Source organism: Kogia breviceps, chromosome 9 (genome assembly GCF_026419965.1).
Source record: "Kogia breviceps isolate mKogBre1 chromosome 9, mKogBre1 haplotype 1, whole genome shotgun sequence".
NCBI classification, from domain to species: domain Eukaryota; kingdom Metazoa; phylum Chordata; class Mammalia; order Artiodactyla; family Physeteridae; genus Kogia; species Kogia breviceps.
In genome coordinates, this window is record NC_081318.1 from 50966568 (window position 1) to 50976771 (window position 10204).

At 37.4% G+C, this 10204-nt stretch overlaps 1 long non-coding RNA gene across 1 annotated transcript; it reads right to left on the bottom strand.

Moving 5' to 3' along the window:
- Window positions 1-3591: 3591 nt before the first annotated feature.
- LOC136794786 (uncharacterized) lies at window positions 3592-9702 on the bottom strand. The gene is made up of 3 exons (XR_010841995.1): window positions 9602-9702; window positions 9399-9493; window positions 3592-3735 (listed from the first exon to the last, which is right to left on the bottom strand). It is a non-coding gene; the product is annotated as an uncharacterized lncRNA (long non-coding RNA).
- Window positions 9703-10204: the final 502 nt, after the last annotated feature.

Sequence of the window (10204 nt, forward strand, 5' to 3'; positions counted from 1 at the left end):
TTCATTCATTCACTTATTCAAGCTATTCATTTATTCAGTAGTTTGAGTATAGCAAGCATTGGTCTAGAGATTAGGGGTATAGCTCCTTAGGGAGTTTACAGCCCTGGTCCCCAAAATCTGTATATTAAAAAAATGCACAATATTCTAAAAGAATTAGAAGTATACTCACAGAATTCCAGTGTATAAAAAGAAAGCAAAAGACTAGCTTCTTAAGGGAAACCCAACTTGAAATGAGAGGTTTGTGTTTAGTATCTTATTGAACGCAGCCCTAGGATACTGGGAGAGGAAATATTTGTTCCAATTAAAATGTCAGGGGCTTCCCTGGTGGTGCAGTGGTTGAGAGTCCGCCTGCTGATGCAGGGGACATGGGTTCGTGCCCCGGTCCGGGAAGATCCCACGTGCCGCGGAGCGGCTGGGCCCGTGAGCCATGGCTGCTGAGCTTGCACGTCCGGATCCTGTGCTCAGCAACGGGAGAGGCCACAACAGTGAGAGGCCCGCATACCACAAAAAAATAAAAAATAAAAAATAAATAATAATAATAAAATGTCAGCCATCCCTGATTCAGAAAAGCAGGTTAATGTATTCGGATTCTCTTCACACCCTTTTATGTTAAATGTTATCATTTTGGCATATTTATCTCTTAAAAATATATTTAAGACAAAGTATAAATATTTTCTGATAAAATGTAAATCATTTGGCAAACAACTACAGAGTAGGTTTTATCTTATTTCCTAACAGGGAATAACTTCTACCACAATATTTTTCTTTTTCCCCAAGAAGAGCATTTTAAACAAACTAACAGTATTTTTCAGTTCTCTGACCGGTCAAGCCTCCTCTGGCCCTTGTAAAAGCTTGTTCTCATAACCACACGCTGTCACCTTCCCTGGAGGAGATTTTTGATGGGTGTTGTGATACAACTCACCCCATTCCCCGTGGGGAATAGGATCACAGAATATCCCACTACTATCGCCTAAAAAATGAAACAAATACAAAATTTACCAGCAGCCCCCAAACAATAAAAGGATGCCATAAAATTATGCCATTAATGTTAATGTGCCAAGGAAAGATAATTCTGTGTAGTTTATTCCAGTTCCTAAGTGTTTCTCAAGATGGCATTTTGGACAGGGCAGTTCTTTGTTGAACACATTGGAAGATATTTAGCATCTTTGGCCCTTTACCTATAAATACCAGTAGCATCTTGCATTCATTGTGACAACCAAAATGAAATCACCCACACATGCTTTCAAACTCTCCCTGTTAAGTGTTGGGAGTACAGGGGGAAGCCACACTATTGGCTGAGAGGCATTATACTTAACCCCACCCCTACATTCCAAATGCATCTTGAAGCAAGGTGAGTCTACAAAATCTGCTAATTCTCCAATTTGAAGCGATTAAAAGATTGAGTCGATAATCCTATTAGAAAAGACAAAAAGCCTCAAGAGTAGAAGCCTCTATTTTAAAACGGCAAGATTTCAAGAGAGATGAAGCTCTGCAGAATGTGTGCTCTTCCGGAATGCAGTGATGACTTCAGGAAATGAGCAGAAGCCCCTGGGTATGGGCACTTCCCTGACTGGAAGGAGTGGGAACTTTCCCCTGTAGAGGGAAAATTATTATTGTAGAACCAGTGTTCTACAATAATGTTATAAGCCCTGGCAAAGTACAGATTATGTAAACAACCAAAATGGGGAGATCAGGGAAAGGAAACAGAAGCGAGTGAAACTGGGTTTATCATCTTATCCTTCATGCCTGAGAGTCAATATTATCTAAAAAATGATAATGATTCCAAAATCCTAAATGTTTCAAAAAGTTTTTCTTAAATTTATAAAATATCTGTATAAAATTATATCTATGTAATAAAGAGATATTTTATCTATAGTTCAGGAATTCCTTCAGGTTTACCTTTTCATCTGTTAGATGCTAATAAAATTTAAAAGTTTTAGGGAATTCCCTGGTTGTCCAGTGGTTAGGACTCCATGCTGTCACTGCTGAGGGCCCAGGTTCAATCCCTGTTGGGGAACTAATATCTCGTAATCCGCATGGCACAGCCAGAAAACAAACAAAAAATAATAATTTTCTTTTAGAAAGTGCATGAACTTTGATCCAGTTCTTGAAACTTTAGTTCTGACTAGAGCTGTCCATCTCTCCATTCTTTACTTCTTTACATCTATTTTTTAGAGAGATATCTAGAATCATGTTCTACATGAGGTTACTTGTGCTTTTTTTGTACTTACTGCATGTTTATAATAAGGATGTGCCACTTCCATAAAAATAAGAAAATATCTTTTTTAAACAGCAGCATTAATCAAGAACTTTTATATACCACACATTGTGCTAAGTGTTTTATAGACGTTATCTCATTTAGACCAAATTACATTTGCTTTTTTTAAAGTTCATGTTTCTAATAAAACTACTTTTGTTCTTTTTTTAAAAATATTTTTTTCTGCCCCTTTCTCTCACTCCTCTCTTTTTTTTAATGAATTTTAAAATTTTATTTATTTATTTTTGGCTGCGTTGGGTGTTCATTGCTGCTCGTGGGCTTTCTCTAGAGGCGAGCGGGGGCTACTCCTTGTTGCGGTGCACAGGCTTCTCATTTTGGTGACTTCTCTTGTTGCAGAGCACGAGCTCTAGGCGTGCGGGCTTCAGTAGTTGTGGCACGTGGGCTCAGTAGTTGTGGCTCGCGGGCTCTAGAGTGCAGGCTCAGTAGTTGTGGCGCACAGGCTTGGTTGATCCGCGGCATGTGGGATCTTCCCAGACCAGGGCTCGAACCCGTGCCCCCTGCATTGGCAGGCAGATTCTTAACCACTGCACCACCAGGGAAGTCCCTTTTTTAAATTAAATTTTAATTGTACAACTTACTCATTTGTATGCATTAGGATTTTTAGTTGCAAATAACAGAATCCATTCTGGCTCATTTAACAAGAGGTTATTAGAGGATAATAGGTTAACTCACAAAACTGTAGGAGGGCTAGAGAAATAGGCTAATTGCTAAGCTTCCAGAAATAATAGCCAGACTCATTCCCAGGACTGGCCTCATCCAAGGAAGTGCCTCTGCTAAAAGTGGACACCTCTGATTCTACCTTATGAGCAATATGGATGCCCCACTTGAAGCCTGTGTTCTGAGGCTACTCACATTCAAATCAAAGTCTAGTGCAGATGTGGATGACAGCAGAACTTAGGGTATACATTTGCACCCTGGTTGCTAGGGAGGCTGGGAAGTGGATTTTCTGGATGCTACCTAGGGAAGTGGGGTGTTCAAAATGTGGGAAGCTAGCAAAATGTACAGAGGATATGGTAAAGATGTTAGATAGCCATCAGTGCCAGCTGACTGTCACTTTAAGCAATAGCAGCAACAACAGTAACATGCTTTTCTATTGAACAAGTGGTCCGTGGACCAGCAGCATTAGCATCACCTAGAAAATGGTGAATGCAAAATCTTGGACCCCACCCCAGATTTACTGAAACAGAATATGCATTTTAATAAAATCCCTCAGGTAATTCTAACATGCAGCAAAGTTTGAGAATTGCTGCTCCAGTGTAAGAAAATGCAACATTTTTCATACAAATGAAAATGCACTCACCTCCCCAAAAGGGGAGATCCAAAGTCTCATCAGTTCCTGCATCCAGCTCCAAGTCCGGGATCACTTGGTGATGGTCACTCCTCTCTATTTCAGTCATAATATTGTCCTGATAGTCCACATTTAGGCATTAAATAAAGTAAACCATCGCCAACACACCCTGTATGAAATAATAAGGAAAAGGGAGAGGAAATAAAGAAAAGTTTTATATATATATGTATGTATACAGGACATAGCAAGGAAGGAAATATGGGAAGTGACTGCAGTCTACAGCTGGTCATGAGGATATTATTGGTGTTACAATTTCCTTCCTCCACTACCCATTTCAAGTTCCCTTGCCCTTAGCTAGTAGGAATTCATTACCTTGTAGGGCAGCCCCAAATTTGTTCCTGAGAGATCTAAGCTCTTAGTGGTTCTGCCTGTGTGCAGTAATAGAATACTACAGTATTCTATTAATTTTATGCCACTGGAAGCTATGCTAGGAGGTGTCCAAAAGATGCTTTAGGTTCTAGAAATACTCCTTTCCCCCAGCATGGTATAGCAGCAATCCTCTTACCCTTGATATTTAGGATCAATCATCCCAGCCTACTTGGAATAATTCTTTCTTGGCTGTTTTCTCCAGAATCATAAGGAGCCCCAGATTACAACCTCATCAGTTCAGCTTCCAGTTCAATGGGACCATTGTTGTGTCGTCTGATGGAAGCATTTCTCCCTTAACCTCTAAACCAGCAAAACCCAAGGTGGCTGGGGAGGAAGTAAAGATTTCCTCAAGTGTAATAATAAGAGTGAGAGGCATCACGCCCACTTCCCCCCATTGCTTTTTAGACCATGCATTCTGGCTATGGGGGAAACTATTTATTGGTCACTGCTTCACAACATGTGCAACACTTCAGGATAACATTCAGCCATAGCTGAATTGTCAGTAGGCTATGCTACCATTCTGTAAATATGACAAGGCCAGTGAACCCTTAAATTCAACCAATGCCTTATTTTTTGTGTAATAAATTGACTACCTTAGTCAAGTGTAATATTGTTTAAGATGGCATGCAGTGAATAAGGCATTCAATTACATTCCACTGGTGATGTAACTGGCAGAAGTGAAATGAGAAGGAAAGGGAAATCCATAATTAGAAGTGTCCTGTGAGGATAAATCATCTTTCAAGATGGAAGGGGTTCAGTGTAATCAGCCTCCCACCAGTTGGCTGACCAGTACACCCAGAGAGACTTTTCTCTATGAACTACTTAGGGTTGGTAACTTCTGCTGGTAAACTCACATGTGGCCAGGTCAGTTTTGATGAGGTCATGTTGCTGAGTCCATAAATAAGAACTTCTGCCCCTGCCCCCATGATAATTTAGTTTATGAAGCCACTGAGCAAGCACCAGGGTGACTGGAGAAAGCCTGGCAGATGCCCACAGACTTGATCGTATTATCTACCTAATTACGAACATCCTCAGTGTGGGGTTCTGTTGGTGAGCGTTCTTGTGGGGGTATGAATAACCCTCATACTTTAGGGCCAATCTCAAAAGCTGAGAAAGCAAGTTTTTTGGAATCTACATTGGGCAGATGAGATACAGGGTGGCTGTTCAAAAGATATTGAGCAGCGAGGAATAGTTCAGCACTGCAATATATATTAAAACATCACAAGCGCCAAGAGTGAAGGCTAATGTAAACTATGGACTTCAGGTGATAAGGATGTGTCAGTGGAGGTTCATCAGTCCTAGCAAAGGTACCACTCTGGTGGGAGATGTTGATAATGGGGGAGGATAAGCATGTGCAGGGTAAAGGGTGCTCGGGAATCTCTCTACCTTCCTCTCAACTTTGTTGTGAACCTAAAACTACAATCTAAAGATTGTAAATACAATCTATCTCATTCTTTTTAATTTCTCACAGTGTTCCACAATATGGATGCATCAGATTATTTAGCCATTCTTGTATTTTCTTTTTCTTTTTTTCTTTTGTATTAACTGAATGTAATAAATATCTTTGTACAGGCCTCCTTGAGCTCAATACACAAATGAATGTTTCTCTAGGGAAAATCCTAAGTCGAAGTTATGGGTCACAATATATGAATATTTTTAATTTTAGTAGATATAGCCCAAATACTTTATATTCTCATGATAGTGTCTAAAAGTATCCATTTCACCATACTATTGGCCAATTGTATTATATTATCAAACTGTATAATTTTTGCCTATCTAATGAATAAAAATGTTATCATGGTTATCAGAATGCATTTCTCTGATTAGGTTAAGTACTTTTTTCTTACGTTTATGTTTTCTTATGTTATGACTGTTTATATTTCCTTTTCTGTTATTATTCTTTGCCCATTTTTATTGCTTGTCTTTTAGTTATAGATTCTTATTGGTTCTTTGTGTTCTGGATATTAAGCCCTTATGTATCTTTATTGTAAACATTTCTTCCAATCTTTGTTTTATTTGAGCTTTTTTATGCTGTCTTGTCTTCAGAAGTTTTTCACTTGATGTTATCAAACTTCCTTTTGATTTTTGACTTTTTAAAAATCCTATTTAAAATGTTTTCCCTACCACTAAGAAAAAAACATATTCTTGTATATTTTCTTTTAATATTTATATGCTTTTCCCTAATTCTTTAGATTTTTAATCCATCTGAAATTATCTCTGTGAGTAATATGAAATAAAAATCTTTTTTTCCAAATGGCTAGTGAATTTTTCCTGCATTGTTTATTGAAAAGTAAACTCTTTCCACTGATTTAAAATGCCACCTTTTCATATACTGAATTACCATATATACATCGTTGTATTAGTCTATTTTTATCTCTTACTATCTCACCATTACACTGTGTTATTAAAAAGATGTTCAATTTAATCTTTTCTTTCTTTTCAGAAAGCTTCCTCTTGAACAATTTTATTATTTGTCACAGAACAAAAAAAAGTGACGTCTATGGAAATGATTCTTTGTAAGTTTGAGGTTTCTTTTCCTTATATGAGATCAAATAACATTTTCAAGTGGAAATGAGTTATATGCAAAATAAAAATTTCCAAAGTGGGAACTTAAAGAAAAACAAGTGTTCCTTTTTTTTCAATAGAGATAATTGATTATAGAAACCAAGACCAAAACAACAAAATTAAAACAAATAGACTAAAATCCACTTACAGTTTGTTGCATTTAAACAAAGAAAAAAGTAGGAAATATGGAATAGTAATGTTTGAAAAGATTCATACAGATCATCTTGGCCCATTTCCCTGCCTTTGACCTAGTTATTCAATCTAATAAGAATCTGTTACGTTTCTTAAAAGGTTCATAGAAAATGCCCCAGTGCCCTCAACAAAATTTTTAATCAGAATTTTATGAGAGAGGTTAGTTATGACAATCTACAAATAACTCTTAATAAAATTACTCCCTATGTCTCTTTTTGGGATAAGGAATATTTAATTTACCCTTGGCTTAGAGGAATTATTTTCTACTATATTGTTTTTTGCTCTTTGAAATAGTTTGTTGTATATATTACAAAGGCATGCTTTTAAACTTTCAGATAAAAATAAAACACCAACAGCACTGAAGTAAAAACATTAATGAAAACATTAGTTTTTACCTTTGTTAGAATTGTTAGGAATCTGATTTATAGGTAAGAAGTTAATATAGAGTTCAGCCACAAGAGGGAGCCAAAAAGACATGAAATTTGTGGTTGCTGGGCCTTGTATAACCCTTTGGGATTAGTAAACTGAAAAGTATTAGAGTGGCAGTAAAATCATGGATAGATTCAGGTCAAGGAATTGCTGTCTCTGAGCATTTTTAATTTTCATTTTATCCTTTCAAACTTTGAATTTTTAAGAAAGCTTTTCTTTTTAAATTTTTATTATTATTTTTCCATTTTTAAAAATTATAGTTCATTTACAATGTTGTATTAGTTTCAAGTGTACAGCAAAGTGATTCAGTTATACATATATATGTGTATATATGTATAATTTTATACATGTTGAATCAAGTCAATTTTAGGCATGTACTTGTCATTATTAGCTAAATTTGTCACATGAGAAAAAATGCAGATGCTGATTTAATGTTTCATATGTAATAGCCAATCTGGTAACTCTAGATCTCATAGATTCTTATAGTCATTGCTTCCCATTCCCCTACTCAACCAGAAATATAACTGGAAAACATGCTTTTTTTTTTTTTTTTTTAGTTCCAACAAACTTAGAGTCCAAATAAAGAAAGATATAAACCTTTTAAGGTTCACATGAATTGTCTGTTTATAATACATTATGGACTAATAAAATTTCATGGCTTATGTACCGCTTTCTAAATAGAGAAACATATTAAAAAAGCAAACAGTATATTCAGTTTTACTGCCTTTACTATTAACTGTTAAGTCAGTTCATTTTTCATAACAAATATTTCAGAAATATTTGCATAGGCTGAAACTAATTGCTGAAATCCAATGAAAGCAGATGACAGTCCTTCTCTAGTGTAAACTTTGTCCCTGGGCTGCATTGTTATTTCTTTTTTGTTTGTTTGTTTGTTTTTTAACATCTTTATTTGAGTATAACTGTTTTACAATAGTGTGTTAGTTTCTCCTTTACAACAAAGTGAATCAGTTATACATATACATATGTTCCCATAACTCTTCCCTCTTGTGTCACCCTCCCTCCCACCCTCCCTATCCCACCCCTCTAGGTGGTCACAAAGCACAGAGGTGAACTCCCTGTGCTATACTGCAGCTTCCCACTAGCTATCTAATTTTGGTAGTGTGTATATGTCCCTGCCACTCTCTCACATCGTCACAGCTTACCCTTCCCCTCCCCATATCCTCAAGTCCATGCTCTAGTAGGTCTGTGTTTTATTCCCATCCTACCACCAATCTCTTCATGACATTTTTTTTTTTAGATTCCATATATATGTGTTAGCATACGGTATTTGTTTTTATCCTTCTGACTTACTTCACTCTGTATGACAGACTCCAGGTCTATCCACCTCATTACAAATAACTCAGTTTCATTTCTTTTTATGGCTGAGTAATATTCCACTGTATATATGTGCCACATCTTCCTTATCCATTCATCTGTTGATGGACACTTAGGTTGCTTCCATGTCCTGGCTATCGTAAATAGAGCTGCAATAAACATTTTGGTACATGACTCTTTTTGAATTATGGTTTTCTCAGGGTATATGCCCAGTAGTGGGATTGCTGGGTCATATGGTAGTTCTATTTGTAGTTTTTTAAGGAACCTCCATACTTGTGGCGAGCATTGCCCTCTGAGGAAGGCGCCATTAAGACCCTCATAAGCCTCAGGGCCCGATTGTACTCTCCTTGGTATGCATCCTGGACTTTATGGTATGAACGTAAAAAAGGAGATGGCCTTTAGCCAAATCGCTCCAGGGACCTGCTCAGTTACTGGGAGTCCCTGGTTGTTCCCTAAAGCTAGGAAAAGCAACCCTGGAGGGGAAATTGGTGCTTTTGAGGGAGAAGCCGAGAAGCCAATCAACCAGCTGATGCCAATAAGATGGTGACTAAGCAAATTCCCTGCTTTAGGGGTATATATACGGCTATGCTTTGTTATTAAACTTGCCTTGCAACCATCAGTTGCTTGTGCCCTTCTGATCCCATAACTTGGTGCGTTCAGTTCCCTACCCCCTCTCGTCGATCGTTGCTACACTTTGAGGACCCGCCGCGGCTGGCGGCAAGTGGTGCCCAAACAGGGACTTGACAAGAGGGACATCTGAATCTCGGTAGGTGAATCCCCGGGGTGAAGAGTGAAAGTGTGGCCACATAGTAAAGTTGATAGTAACTCGGGGCGATAGTCAGAAGTAAAAAAATATGGGACACAAAGTATCCAAGAACCGACCTGAGATCACTGATCAAGAGAAGGAGTTGTCCACCAGTGCTTTCCAGGCTTTCACAGCTGGAAATTATGATGTCTGTCTGCAACATCTTGCCTGCCTACAAGATATAAACAAAGACGATTATAAAATAATTTTGAATACGGCAGTAGCTGAGTTTTTCAAAAGTAACCAGATAACAACAGATAGTTTAAGACAGACACTTAACCAATTGAAGAATCAGGTGCACTCGGCTGTTGAAGAAATGGATGGACTAGATGATCTTGAAAACAGTATGTTGTATTACAATCAAGCAGTCATCCTGTATCATGTCCGACAGTATACAGAAGCCATATCTGTTGGTGAAAAACTTTATCAGTTCATAGAACCTTCTGAAGAAAAATTTGCCCAAGCAGTGTGTTTTTTGTTGGTAGACCTGTATATATTAACCTACCAAGCTGAGAAAGCTTTACATCTTCTTGCTGTTCTAGAAAAAATGATTTCACAGGGCAACAATAACAAAAATGGAAAGAATGAGACTGGTAATTACAGCAACAAAGATGGGTCTAATCATAAAGCTGAAAGTGGAGCTCTAATAGAAGCTGCAAAGTCAAAGATACTATTTTTGTTTTGAAGTATATGTAGGAGGACAAGGGACTTTACTGGCCGGCCATAGTTTAAAGGTAGTTAAAGCTGTTACAAGTTTGAAGTTTCCCTCATTTTTTCCTTTTGATTTTCCCCAATCTGATTTTGAATTCTCAAATCTGGTGCACCTTAAATTATAATAATGGTACCATTCTAATTTCTTCAGTTTCTGTTACTAATAATAGTT